Below are 11,496 nucleotides of genomic sequence, written 5' to 3'. Positions count from 1 at the left end.
AGAGATAGAACTCAACCACTCCCTATGGTGAGCATTAAAATCACCAACAAAGACAAACGAAGCCTTTCTATCATCTTCTTGTATCTTAGCCATAATGGTAAGAAGACAATCAAAGATAGAATCATCCATGTCTGGATTCCGGTAGATTGAACACAAATAAAAGTTGTTATGCCTGCCACAAACTTTTATTACCTGAATCTCATGACATCCACATTGATAGCAGGACTTATGAGAAGCAGGGTACTCGGTCCTAATATACACCGCCATTCCCCTGGCCCTAGGAATGGAATCACGTTTCAGCATTATTGGCTTCTTAAAACCAGTTATAAGGAGCTCAGATGAGTGCCTCATATTAGAAACCAAAGTTTCTGAGCACAAAAGAATATCATACTGTCTGGACGCAACTGTAAGATCTCGGATATTTGCATGAAGACCACGAATATTGCAATACAGAAGACGACATTGACGAAATCTAGGACGTACTGGTCCCGGATTTTGCTCAGTGTCTCCAGACAGCATAAGAATTAATAGAAATAAAAAAGAGACATCATACTTAAAAACTAGATTAACAAGAATTAAAACAAAAACAATATGTACAGAATAATAATAAAAGTGATTGATGATATCCATAGACTATAGTAAAAAGTCGGAAAAACTGGTCAACATGGAGGAGCCGATACACCATGCAAGGCTAAATACCCTCCAGGATAGCCACTTCAACTGAAGGGAGGACAGTAAGGATGGTTTTGAGAAGAAGAAATCAGAAAAAGGAAAAGACAACCTCTTGATAAACCACCAGGCATCCATGGCCCTTCTATTAAGCCTGCCCAACACACCATTTCAAAAAAACAAGAGGAAGAAAAAAAAAAAAAATAAGATAGAATAGTGTGCCCGAGTGTACCCTCAAGCAAGAGAACTCTAACCCAAGACAGTGGAAGACCATGGTACAGAGGCTATGGCACTACCCAAGACTAGAGGACAATGGTTTAATTTTGGAGTGTCCTTCTCCTAGAAGAGCTGCTTACCATAGCTAAAGAGTCTCTTCTACCCTTACCAAGAGGAAAGTACACTGAACAAATTGCAGTGTAGTACATTAACCCCTTGGTGAAGAAGTGTTAAGTATCTCATTGTTGTCAGATGTATGAGGAAAGACGAGAATATGTAAAGAATAGGCCAGACTATTCCGTGTAAGTGTAGGCAAAGAAAAAATAAGCCGTGACTAGAGAGAGGGGTCCAATGCAATACTGTCTGGCCAGTCAAAGGATCCAATACCTCTCTAGTGGTAGTATCAATACTTTGATTATGTAGCTATCAATAGTGTACACATCCTCCAGCTATAGCATGAACAAAATTGCTGTAAGAGAATAACTCTAACTTTGCCATGGTGACACTATTTATTAATAGAGGCTAGATTCAGATCGTCTGCAGTTATGAAAACAACAGACTATGATGACCCTCTAAAGTTTGGATATCCCCGCAAAAAGACGGTTGTAGGCCCCTTTACGTACACTTGGTTCTGTGGCAAACATTTAAAAAAAAAGAATGTCCATCACTGAGTTCCAGTATGAAATCACCTTTTGTGATCTGGTGATGTGGAGTAGCAATATCTTGATCCTTAAAATGTTTTTCTAAAACTCTAGATAGGTCACTGTCAGAACACACTGTCAATTACAAGTTTGAGAAGTGACTCGTGTAGCAGGACAGAAATGTTTACATTACCATTTTTTTTTTATCAAGCTGATTAATCCTATAAACAGTTTCGGACATAATGCACCACCCTTACAATCATTATTCTTGTGCCACGTCTCGACTAAACTCCTGGTTGCCTCTCCAAAACCCTACAGAGAGTAGGGCGTGCTGCAAAAACAAATGTTAGACAATTGGTAGGATCAAAAAAATATAATACCCTTTAAACATATACATTATGATGCTATTCATGACTTTCTGTTATACAAAAATAAAATTTACTGCTTGCAAACTATGTAAACCTATTGAAGAAAAATTGAAATCTTTACAGTGAATATATGGAAAATCATTCTAGTACAGTACTTGGGCAAAGTATCAGACATTATGACAAAAGGGAATTGATATTAAGAGTTACTTTAAAACATGGTTTGTATTTTCCACAACTTTTATTAATTTTTTTTACATCGTTGAGCTCCTATGCCATGGGATTGGTAAAGGGGCTAGCCCTACGGGCAGAATTCGAGACCATGCTAAAGAAGGATGCTCTCCAAGAGGTCATTGACGGGTCCCCAGGCTTCTTCAGTCGACTCTCTCTTGTAAAGAAGGCGTCTGGAGGCTGGAGACCAGTCATCGACCTCTCAGCTTTGAACAAGTTTGTCGAACAAACTCCGTTCAGCATGGAGACAGCAGACACGGTCAGACTTGCAGTGAGACCACAAGACTTCATGTGTACACTGGATCTGAAGGACGCGTACTTCCAGATCCCAATCCATCCGTCTTCCAGGAAGTACTTAAGCTTCAGCCTAGTCAACAAGATCTACCAGTTCAAGGTGCTGTGTTTCGGTCTCTCCACAGCACCTCAGGTTTTCACAAGAGTGTTCACCCTGATCTCTTCGTGGGCACACAGGATCGGCATTCGTCTACTCCATTATCTGGATGACTGGCTGATCCTGGCAGACTCGGAGTTGACCCTTCTTTGACACCGGGACAAACTTCTGGGACTTTGCCAAAATCTAGGGATTATGATAAATCTCGAGAAGTGTTCTCTGCTTCCATCTCAACGACTGGTATATCTAGGCATGATCTTGGACACCAATCTCCACAAAGCTTTTCCATCAGACGACAGGATAGCAAGGCTGAGGAGGGTCGCAGATCCTTTCCTCAGACGAGAAGAACTCCCAGCCCAATCGTGGTTACGTCTCCTCGGTGACCTTTCCTCTCTGGCCTGTCTAATTCCAAATGGGCGCCTCAGGATGAGATCCATGCAATGGCGGCTCAAGTCCCGGTGGAATGAAGGTCACGATTCCCCGGACATTTTGGTCCCTATGGGTTCTGGGAACGGACGGACCTTCAATGGTGGGTGACAGACGAAAACCTCCGAAAGGGAGTGGCTCTTCTCGTCCTCCCCCCGGATTTGATGCTGTTCTCGGACGCCTCAAAAGAAAGGTGGGGGACCCACGTTTTGAATCACAGGACCTCAGGCCTATGGTCAGAATCAGAAAATTGCCTCCACATAAACCTACTAGAGATGAAGGCCGTCTATCTGGCATTTCAACAGTTCCGACAGTACCTGGCCCATCTTGCAGTAGAGATACTGAGATGGACCGAAGTCCACTCGATTCCACTGGATCCTCGAGTAGCCAACAAAGTCCTGACTTTGTGGGGTTCCCTGACGGTGGATCTGTTCGCGACAGCCTTGAATTTCAAGCTTCCGCTGTACTGCTTCCCAGTCCCGAACCCTACGGCACTCTGGCAAGATGCCTTCCAACAACGGTGGGACAACATCGACGTTTATGTCTTTCCCCAGTTCTGTCTGATGAGAAGGGTGCTCAACAAGACCAGAATATCGGTCAACCTGTCAATGACCTTAATAGCTCTGCTATGGCATCACGCAGAGTGGTTCCCGGACCTTCTGCAGCTCCTGACGGAACTCCCGAGAGAACTCCCTCCTCGACATGAGCTACTCCAGCAACCACACACCAACATCTTCCACAAAGCCGTAGCATCGCTGCGGCTTTACGCCTGGAGACTATCCAGCATCTCCTCACAGAGAGAGGCTTTTCGCAACAAGTTGCGGAAAGGATGTCTTGACACCTGGGAAAGTCATCCGCAGTAGTCTACCAGGCGAAGTGGAGAGTCTTCTGTGGTTGGTGTCGTGGAAGGGGTATCTCTCCACTCGATGCCACTATTCCAGCAATAGCGGAGTTTCTTGTGTATTTGCGGGAAGAAATGCGCCTTTCAGTCTCAGCAGTGAAAGGCTATCGCTCAGCCTTAAGTCTTGCTTTCAGGCTAAAAGGAATGGACATTTCCTCCTCGCTGGAACTTTCTCTACTCATACGAAGATATGAACGTACCTACCCTCAGTCGGAAGTGAGACCTCCTCCATGGAACGTGGGTTGAGTCCTCAGTGCTCTTAAGAGACCTCCGTTCGAACCATTACACCAGGCTTCTGATCGCCACCTGACTTGGAAGACGGTGTTCCTACTTGCTTTGGCCTCGGCCAAGCGGGTCAGCGAACTTCTTGGTCTCTTGTATGACATCGCCCATTCAAGGGGAAGGGGGGAGGTAACGTTCAGGTTTGTCCCTGAGTTTGTAATGAAGACTCAAAATCCAGGAGTGCCGGACGCCCGGTTTGATTCCTTCCGGATTTCGAGTCTCCGTTCTGTAACAGATGACCCAGACCATCTCCTACTGTGCCCAGTAAGGAGTCTGAGGCTATATCTGCATTTCGTCCTCGAGTGCAAGCATTGTTTGTGAGCACAGGAAGGACAAAGAGGAGGGTCACTAAGAATACTATCTCAGCATGGATTCGCAGGGTCATCCACCATTCCCTAAATCCAGACCCTCCTCCGTCACGTCGCCCTAGAGCACATGATGTCAGGGGCATCGCTACGTCCCTGGCATGCAAGAGAAACTACTCAGTGACGCAGGTTCTACAAGCAGGGGTTTGGAACCGTCAAAAGACCTTCACAGCCCAATACCTGAAAGACGTGACCCACAGGAGGCTCGATACATTCTCTATCGGCCCTGTGGTGGCTGCACAACAGCTGGTCTAAACCTCAGGCTCCTTAATGGACAAGTAGCAGAAGGTTGAGGGCATTGTTACCCGGTTTTAGTCTGCATGAATGAAAAGGTATGCCTGGCCCTTATTCTTTTCTTCATCCTCCCCTCTCTTGGGGAAAGCAGCATCCTGCGTTCTCTGCACAGCTGACCTCAAACCACTGCAGGTAAACCATGCTTCCTTGTGTTCCTAGCATTAAGATAATACTGTTGTGTCCCCCATACCCTTACGAGGTGGTATTGGGAACGTCCTAACCTAGGACGAGTCTCACTTCATTCCTTCTCACACAAGCTTACGTACGCTGCGATCTTTGCAGAGCAAGGTACTTGCGAGGTGCAGGGACTCTTTATCTTGAGTTCTACATACTCAGATACTGAGTCCCCGGGCAAAAAATCAAAGCCAGTACGGCTGGGACTTACCACCCTTCCTAAGGGTTAAGTCACCCTATTTAAATAGCGTGGTTTGTATTTCGGTTACGGAACAAATGACAAATTCGTAGATAATTTGTATTTTTCCTAACCATACAAACCTTAACTATTTAATCAAACTTGCCCGCCAGCCCTGTCCCCCGGGATAAGTCCTACCTCTAAGCAAAGTGAACTAGTTCACCGGTGTGTGAGGGGGTAGAGGTAGCTAGCTACCCCTCCCCTACCCCCTCGCTAACTAGCAAGGGGGTAGTAAACTCGTTAAAATTCTAATGGCTCGTCATTTCAGCTACGCCGAAAGTAATACCCTATTTAAATAGCTAAGGTTTGTATGGTTTGGAAAAATACAAATTATCTACAAATTTATCATTTTTGACAAGATACATATTTAGAGACGACTCTTTAAAATTGTATGAAAATTGCGGTTTAAAATCAGGTTAACTGAGCATCGCGTTACTAATTTTGTGCTGGTCTCTTTATTACTTATCCACAAAGCTGCCCGTTTATCTCGAAATGTTTGTTCACAGACCGATATATTATTCTTAACCCAATTCGTATTACTGTAGAATGAATTTGCTAATGATAGGTTGCTGAGCGCTTGAGAGTGCTCTAAGCCCACATAAAATGTTCATTTGAGAGTGCTCTAAGCCTGCATCACTCGATCATTTCACATCTCCCGTGTTGTCTTTGCCTTATGTGATTTTAACTGTATAATATTGAACATTCTTCATAATTAGTGATGGGTCATAAAAAAGGGAGGGTTAACGTTGGACGTGAGAAGAAAAAAATCCATGATGGTGACGATTGAGGTGAGTTAGTTGGCATGCCATTATAAGTCGAGTACCTCGTCAATATGTACAATCCTCAAACAGTGGAAAAATACAAATAAAAAAAAAAGTAAAAAAGAATGAAAAGTTTAGAAAATTAAGCTAAGTTCATATAAATTAATTTCAAGTTCATGTTATGGTATGTGTAAGATACAGTAAATACGGTACTGTCCAATTCCCTCTCCTTCCTTTGCTCCCTCCCTCCCTCCACACACCGCCGTTAGCTGCTATAGTCTGTCTCTAAGTTAAGAACTTCATAATAAAACCACATTTTATTGCAGATCATAGTACAGTAATCATTTATATCATTTTGTGAGTGTATGTAAAGTGTGATTATTCTGTACAGTATAGCAATTAAAAACATGTTTGTTCCGTAACCGAAATACAAACCACGCTATTTACATAGGGTATACTTTCGGCGTAGCTGAAATGTCGAGCGATTAGAAATTTTAACTAGGGTGTATTACCCCCGCGCTAGTTAGCAAGGGGGTAGGAGAGTGGTAACTAGCTACCCCTCCCCCCCTCACACACCGGTGAACTGCTTCACTTCACTTTTGGCTCGGACGATGAACAGACGTCTCTGTCCCATCCTCGCATGACAGCCATTAATGTTTTGTCTTACTTAATTACTTACTTTTCTTATACTTAATATATATGTAAACATTCTTATGTTTATGTATATATTTGAGTATAGAAATACAGTAAGTTTCCTTTTCAGTGTTTGTGTGTGTTTGTGTGTGTAGGAAGTCCACTCAATTGTACGACAACATCCCCGTGTGATCTCAGGCCCCCACGGTGACATTTCATGGGTCGCGATCTCTCCCTTGGTCCTTCGGTCTCCCTTCGGCGGGCGCCGTGGGGATTCGTCATCGCTGGACTTTATTTATTAATCTGTTGCTCCGCTGTTCCTCCTTTCCTACGGGGAACTTGGTCTATCAGCGTAGGGAACATGGGAGTTTAGTTTGACTACGGTCTCTCTCTCTCTCCTTGAGGACATTCACCCTATTATTTCTACTACGTATTACGGTAGCTTCCTTCCCGTTGCGGGATGAGTTGCTACTCCGTTTATTTTGTCTCAATTATCTTTAATCAAATCTAATTGTGTTTGTTAACTTTTCAGCTTTTGCGTAGAACGCTTCCCTTCGGGGTTCATTTGTTCTTACTATTAGTGAACATTCTTAGATGAATTACATAATTATAATTGTTATAATTCTGTTTTGTTACAGTTCTCCGCATTCCCCCCCCCCTTCCCGTGAGTGTCAGTGGTGGAGGAGGGCGCATTTCTGGTGCGTAATTCCTGTTCTTTTTCTCTCGGGTTCGTCTTCGGAGTTCCCCCGGGGGGAATAAATGTTAACTAATTATTTTATTTTCACAGTTAACTATCTAGTTTTTCGTTTGCCTAATGTGCCAACGAAGCAGAGCTGTCCTGTTGGGGCCTGGGGAGTCTGCTGTTGCCGCCTCCTCTCTACGACTTCGTCGTGGGCGTGTTCCCTTCTCCTAGAAGTTCTCCCGTGACAACTGTCAGCTCCTTAGTTCATTTAGAACGCTCAGGAGGTTCGCCTCCATAGGTGGGTAACTTCCCTAACGAGGGAGGTTCCCTTCCCAGGTGTGAGTTTTTCCCCTTCATGGGGGGCAACTTTTCTTACCTTAATATTTATGGTCCTCAGGCGGTTATGCTCTTGGTGCTGAGCGACCGCTTTTGTAACCATGCTCAAGGGGCTGAGCGGTTGCAAGGCCGGACCTTGGAGTTCGTGCGATTATGCTCTTGGTGCTGAGCGGTTGCACTTGCAGCTACGCTCAAGGGGCTGAGCAGCTGCAGGAGCTCCTCTTTGGAGGGTTGCTCTTTATGGTCAGCTTGCTGATCCAACGGCCCTAAGGGGCGCCTTCATCAGTTCTTCCTGTCTCTTCTACGAAGTGTTCACCTCTCTCGTTCACGAGAGAAGACACTCATAGAGACTCCTCTTCAGAGGACTCCCCTGCTGTTGTTGCTGAAGGCTCAGTTCCCCCCTCCGAACATCCTTCGAGGGGGCAGCTGAGTCCAACGGTCTCTCCTGCGAGTGTCTCTCCCCCTCGGGGGAGTTCACTAACAGAGACTCCTCTTCGGAGGACTGATGATGGTGCTCCTGTCCGTGGTCGTCTTCATCTTCAGCCGCAGAGGATCCTCCTCGACGAGAACAGACCGTTGCAGCTGCTTCGCTAGACCTGTCAACAGTTCGTTCGCGATCTCCGACACCTGCCAGATCTTCTTGTCTTCCTTCTCCGTTCCTGGACGCAGAAGCGCAGTGGGCGCCACTCCACCCCGCCGGTCCCTTCCAGGCAAAGGGCTTATCTCACAATGTGAGTAAGTCCCTTTTGTGCCAGGTTTTTACCTGTGCAACTTTGTTCTCCTGCGAGCTCGCGCGCAGTAGTTCGCAAATGCTCTCCTGCTGTGGACCAGACTTCTGCTGAATCAAAACTCCAGCGACCTCCTGTAGCTGAGTCTCGACGTAGATGTCCTGATCGCCAACTCTTCTGAGACCTTCTGTGCGGCTACGCGCCATGTGCACCAACGGTCTCCTGAACGCCCTCGATCGCCTGCTTGCCGGCGCACACCTGATCGCCCTTTTCTGATGTGCGCAATGCGCACCAACGTTTCTCTCGCGCCTACGATCTCCGGATCTGGGCGCAAGCAGGGAGATTATTTTTTCGCTGAACTCCACGTTCACTTGCTCGCCAGCGCGCATCTGCGCCCCCTTTCCTGATGTGCGCAACACGCGCCAACGTTCGCCCACGCGCCCACGATCTTAGGATCTGGGGGCAGGCAAGGAATTTATTCCTTCACCTCCCCGCCGACGATCTCTCTGGTTCTGCACCCTCGCTGATATCTTCTGGCTGCGCAACTACGCGCTGACGATCGCCCCGGTTCCTGCCTCGTCGCGCGCAGTTCAAGAAGTTCCTACGCTAGCGCACAGGCGCTCACAGGTTCTTCTGGACTCGCAGCGCCCTTCTGAAGTTTCGCGCCAAGCGCGCCCACGCGCGGTTCCAGTTCCAGCCCGCCAACGCGCCAGCAGGCTTCCACTTCACACCGCGCCGCCCAGGAGACACCTAAGCTAGCGCACAGGCGCTCACAGGCACCCCTGGGCTCTCCTTACGCGCCAGCGATCTCCTACGCGCCCGCGCGATTCTTCGCCTGCGCGCAAGCGTTTTCAACGCGCCAACGCTTCAATCGTCATAGGCTTCCTACGCACCCAACCATTAACTCTCCTGTACACGATCGGTCACTACGCGCCATCGCTTGCCAACGCGCCTTCGCCCGCCTACGAGCCATCGCGTAGGCGGGCGAAGGCGCGTTGGCAAGCGATGGCGCGTAGTGACCGATCGTGTACAGGAGAGTTAATGGTTGGGTGCATAGGAAGCCTATGACGATTGAAGCGTTGGCGCGTTGAAAACGCTTGCGCGCAGGCGAAGAATCGCTTGTCAGCGCGCTATCGGTCTCCCGGCCGCCTGGGCTCGCCCTTACGACCGCGCGTCCGCACACATGCGCACGCATGTTCGCCCGCGCGCGAACCAACAGTTTTCCATCGCGCGAGCGCCAGTGCGATTCCCGCCAGTGAGCCACCGCTCGCCTACACGCCATCGGTCTCCCGACCACCAGCGCTCGCCCTTACAACCGCGCTCGCCCTCACCTGTCCGCCCACGCGCGAACCAACGATTTACCATCGCGCCAGCGCCCGGGCGATTTCAACAGCGATTCCCGTCGGGTTTTCGCAACACGGGAAACCTGGCGAGTCGTCTTGAGCGCGTACTTCCAGATAATGATCTTCACCCCGTAAACGCAGAGCATGGCACGTGCAAGAGCAGGAAGAATCTTCAGAGAGGTCTGGGCAACATTCTTCTCCTTCTTTTCAGGCAGGCCCCATCATCTCTACTCCTCAGGATCGTTTGATTCCCTTCCCCCAGCGGGAGTCGCTGACACTGCGTCTGTCAGCCGTCAGCAGAGGAGGTACTTCGAGATCATGGGGGAACCTGGTTTAGCCCTTCCTCTCCACCATTCCGTGGAAGGGGCTTACCAGGGAGTTTTTCTCTCGAGAAATTCTCCGCCCGGCAGGTGACATTCTCGTCTTTGGAGGTCTTAAGCCAGGAGAAAGCCGCAAAGTGTGCCATGCAGGCCACTTCGTGGCTGGTCGTCTGGCTTGGATCTCTGGGCATCCTGTTGCGATCCGAGAATTTGTCCAAGGAGAGCTCCAGGAAGGTCATGGAAACTTCCTCCTCTCGGGCACGAGCACCATCGTTTCCCGGCTCACCAAGTTTCGAACTTGTGGGCAAACTCGATGTTGAAGCATTGAGATGCAGTGACCGAGAGGTTCCTCTCGGAAGTCCCAACCATGGATGTCGGCAAGTTCAGTCACACTTCCACCCTTGGAAAGACCTTGTTTTGAGCCCAAGGACGGGGAACGGACCGCTGAGAGGTGGAGAAAGTCGAATCACGATTCACTCCTCCAAAGGCGCTTACATCCAGACCCTACAAGCCTCCAGCGCCTCAACAACAACAGCCTGGTCAGCCTAGGACATCGGAACCGGCCCCGGCAGCTAAGACAAGGTGTCTAAACAGCAGCCCCCTCCTGTCAGAGACAAGAAGGGCGGGAAGTCCTCCTGGGGAGGCAATAATCCTGAGGGAGCGGCCGAGGCCGCAAACGCTAGGATTGGCAACCCCCCTGCATGGTCCCCAGTGGGGGGATGCCTAAGGTTGCGCGCTCGGGTGGCAACAACTCGGGGCCGATTCCTGCACGATCTCCGCGATCAGCCAAGGATATCGCGTCCCGTTCTTTACATATCTACCTCCACTGACAGCAAATCTAGCGTCGCTGAGCTCCTATGCCATGGGTTCGGCAAAGGGGCTAGCCCTTCGGGCAGGAATCGAGACCAAGCTCTTGAAGTATGCTCTCCAAAAGGTCTTCGACGGCTCCCCCCGGCTTCTTCAGTCTACTCTTTCTTGTATGAAAGCGTCTGAAGGCTGGAGACCTGTCTCGACCTCTCAGCCCTGAACAAGTTTGTCGAACAAACTTTGTTCAATGTGGAACAGCAGAGTCAATCAGGCTTGTAGTGAGACCACAAGACTTAATGCGCCCACTGGATCTGAAGGACGAGTACTTCCAGATCTCAATCCATCCATCTTCCAGGAAGTACTTGAAATTCAGCCTAGACAACAAGTTATACCAGTTCAAGGTGCTGTGTTTCAATCTCTCCGCAGGTGTCCACCAGAATGTTCACCCTGTTATCTTCATGGCCACACAGGAGCGGCATTCGTCTCCTTCGCTTTCTGGATGACTGGCTAACCCAGGCAGTCTCGGAATCGACCCTTCTTCAACACCAAGAAAAGCTTCTGGGACTTTGCCAAGATCATGGGATCATGGTAATTCTCGAGAAGTCTTCTCTTTTTCCATCTCAACAACTGGGATATCTAGGCATGATATCAGACTCCAATCTCCAAGCCTTCCCATCAGATGACAGGATAGCA

Source organism: Palaemon carinicauda, chromosome 5 (assembly GCF_036898095.1).
Source record: "Palaemon carinicauda isolate YSFRI2023 chromosome 5, ASM3689809v2, whole genome shotgun sequence".
In the NCBI taxonomy this organism is placed as follows: domain Eukaryota; kingdom Metazoa; phylum Arthropoda; class Malacostraca; order Decapoda; family Palaemonidae; genus Palaemon; species Palaemon carinicauda.
The sequence above is the reverse complement of the archived record's forward strand: the minus strand, read 5'-3'. Positions refer to the sequence as shown.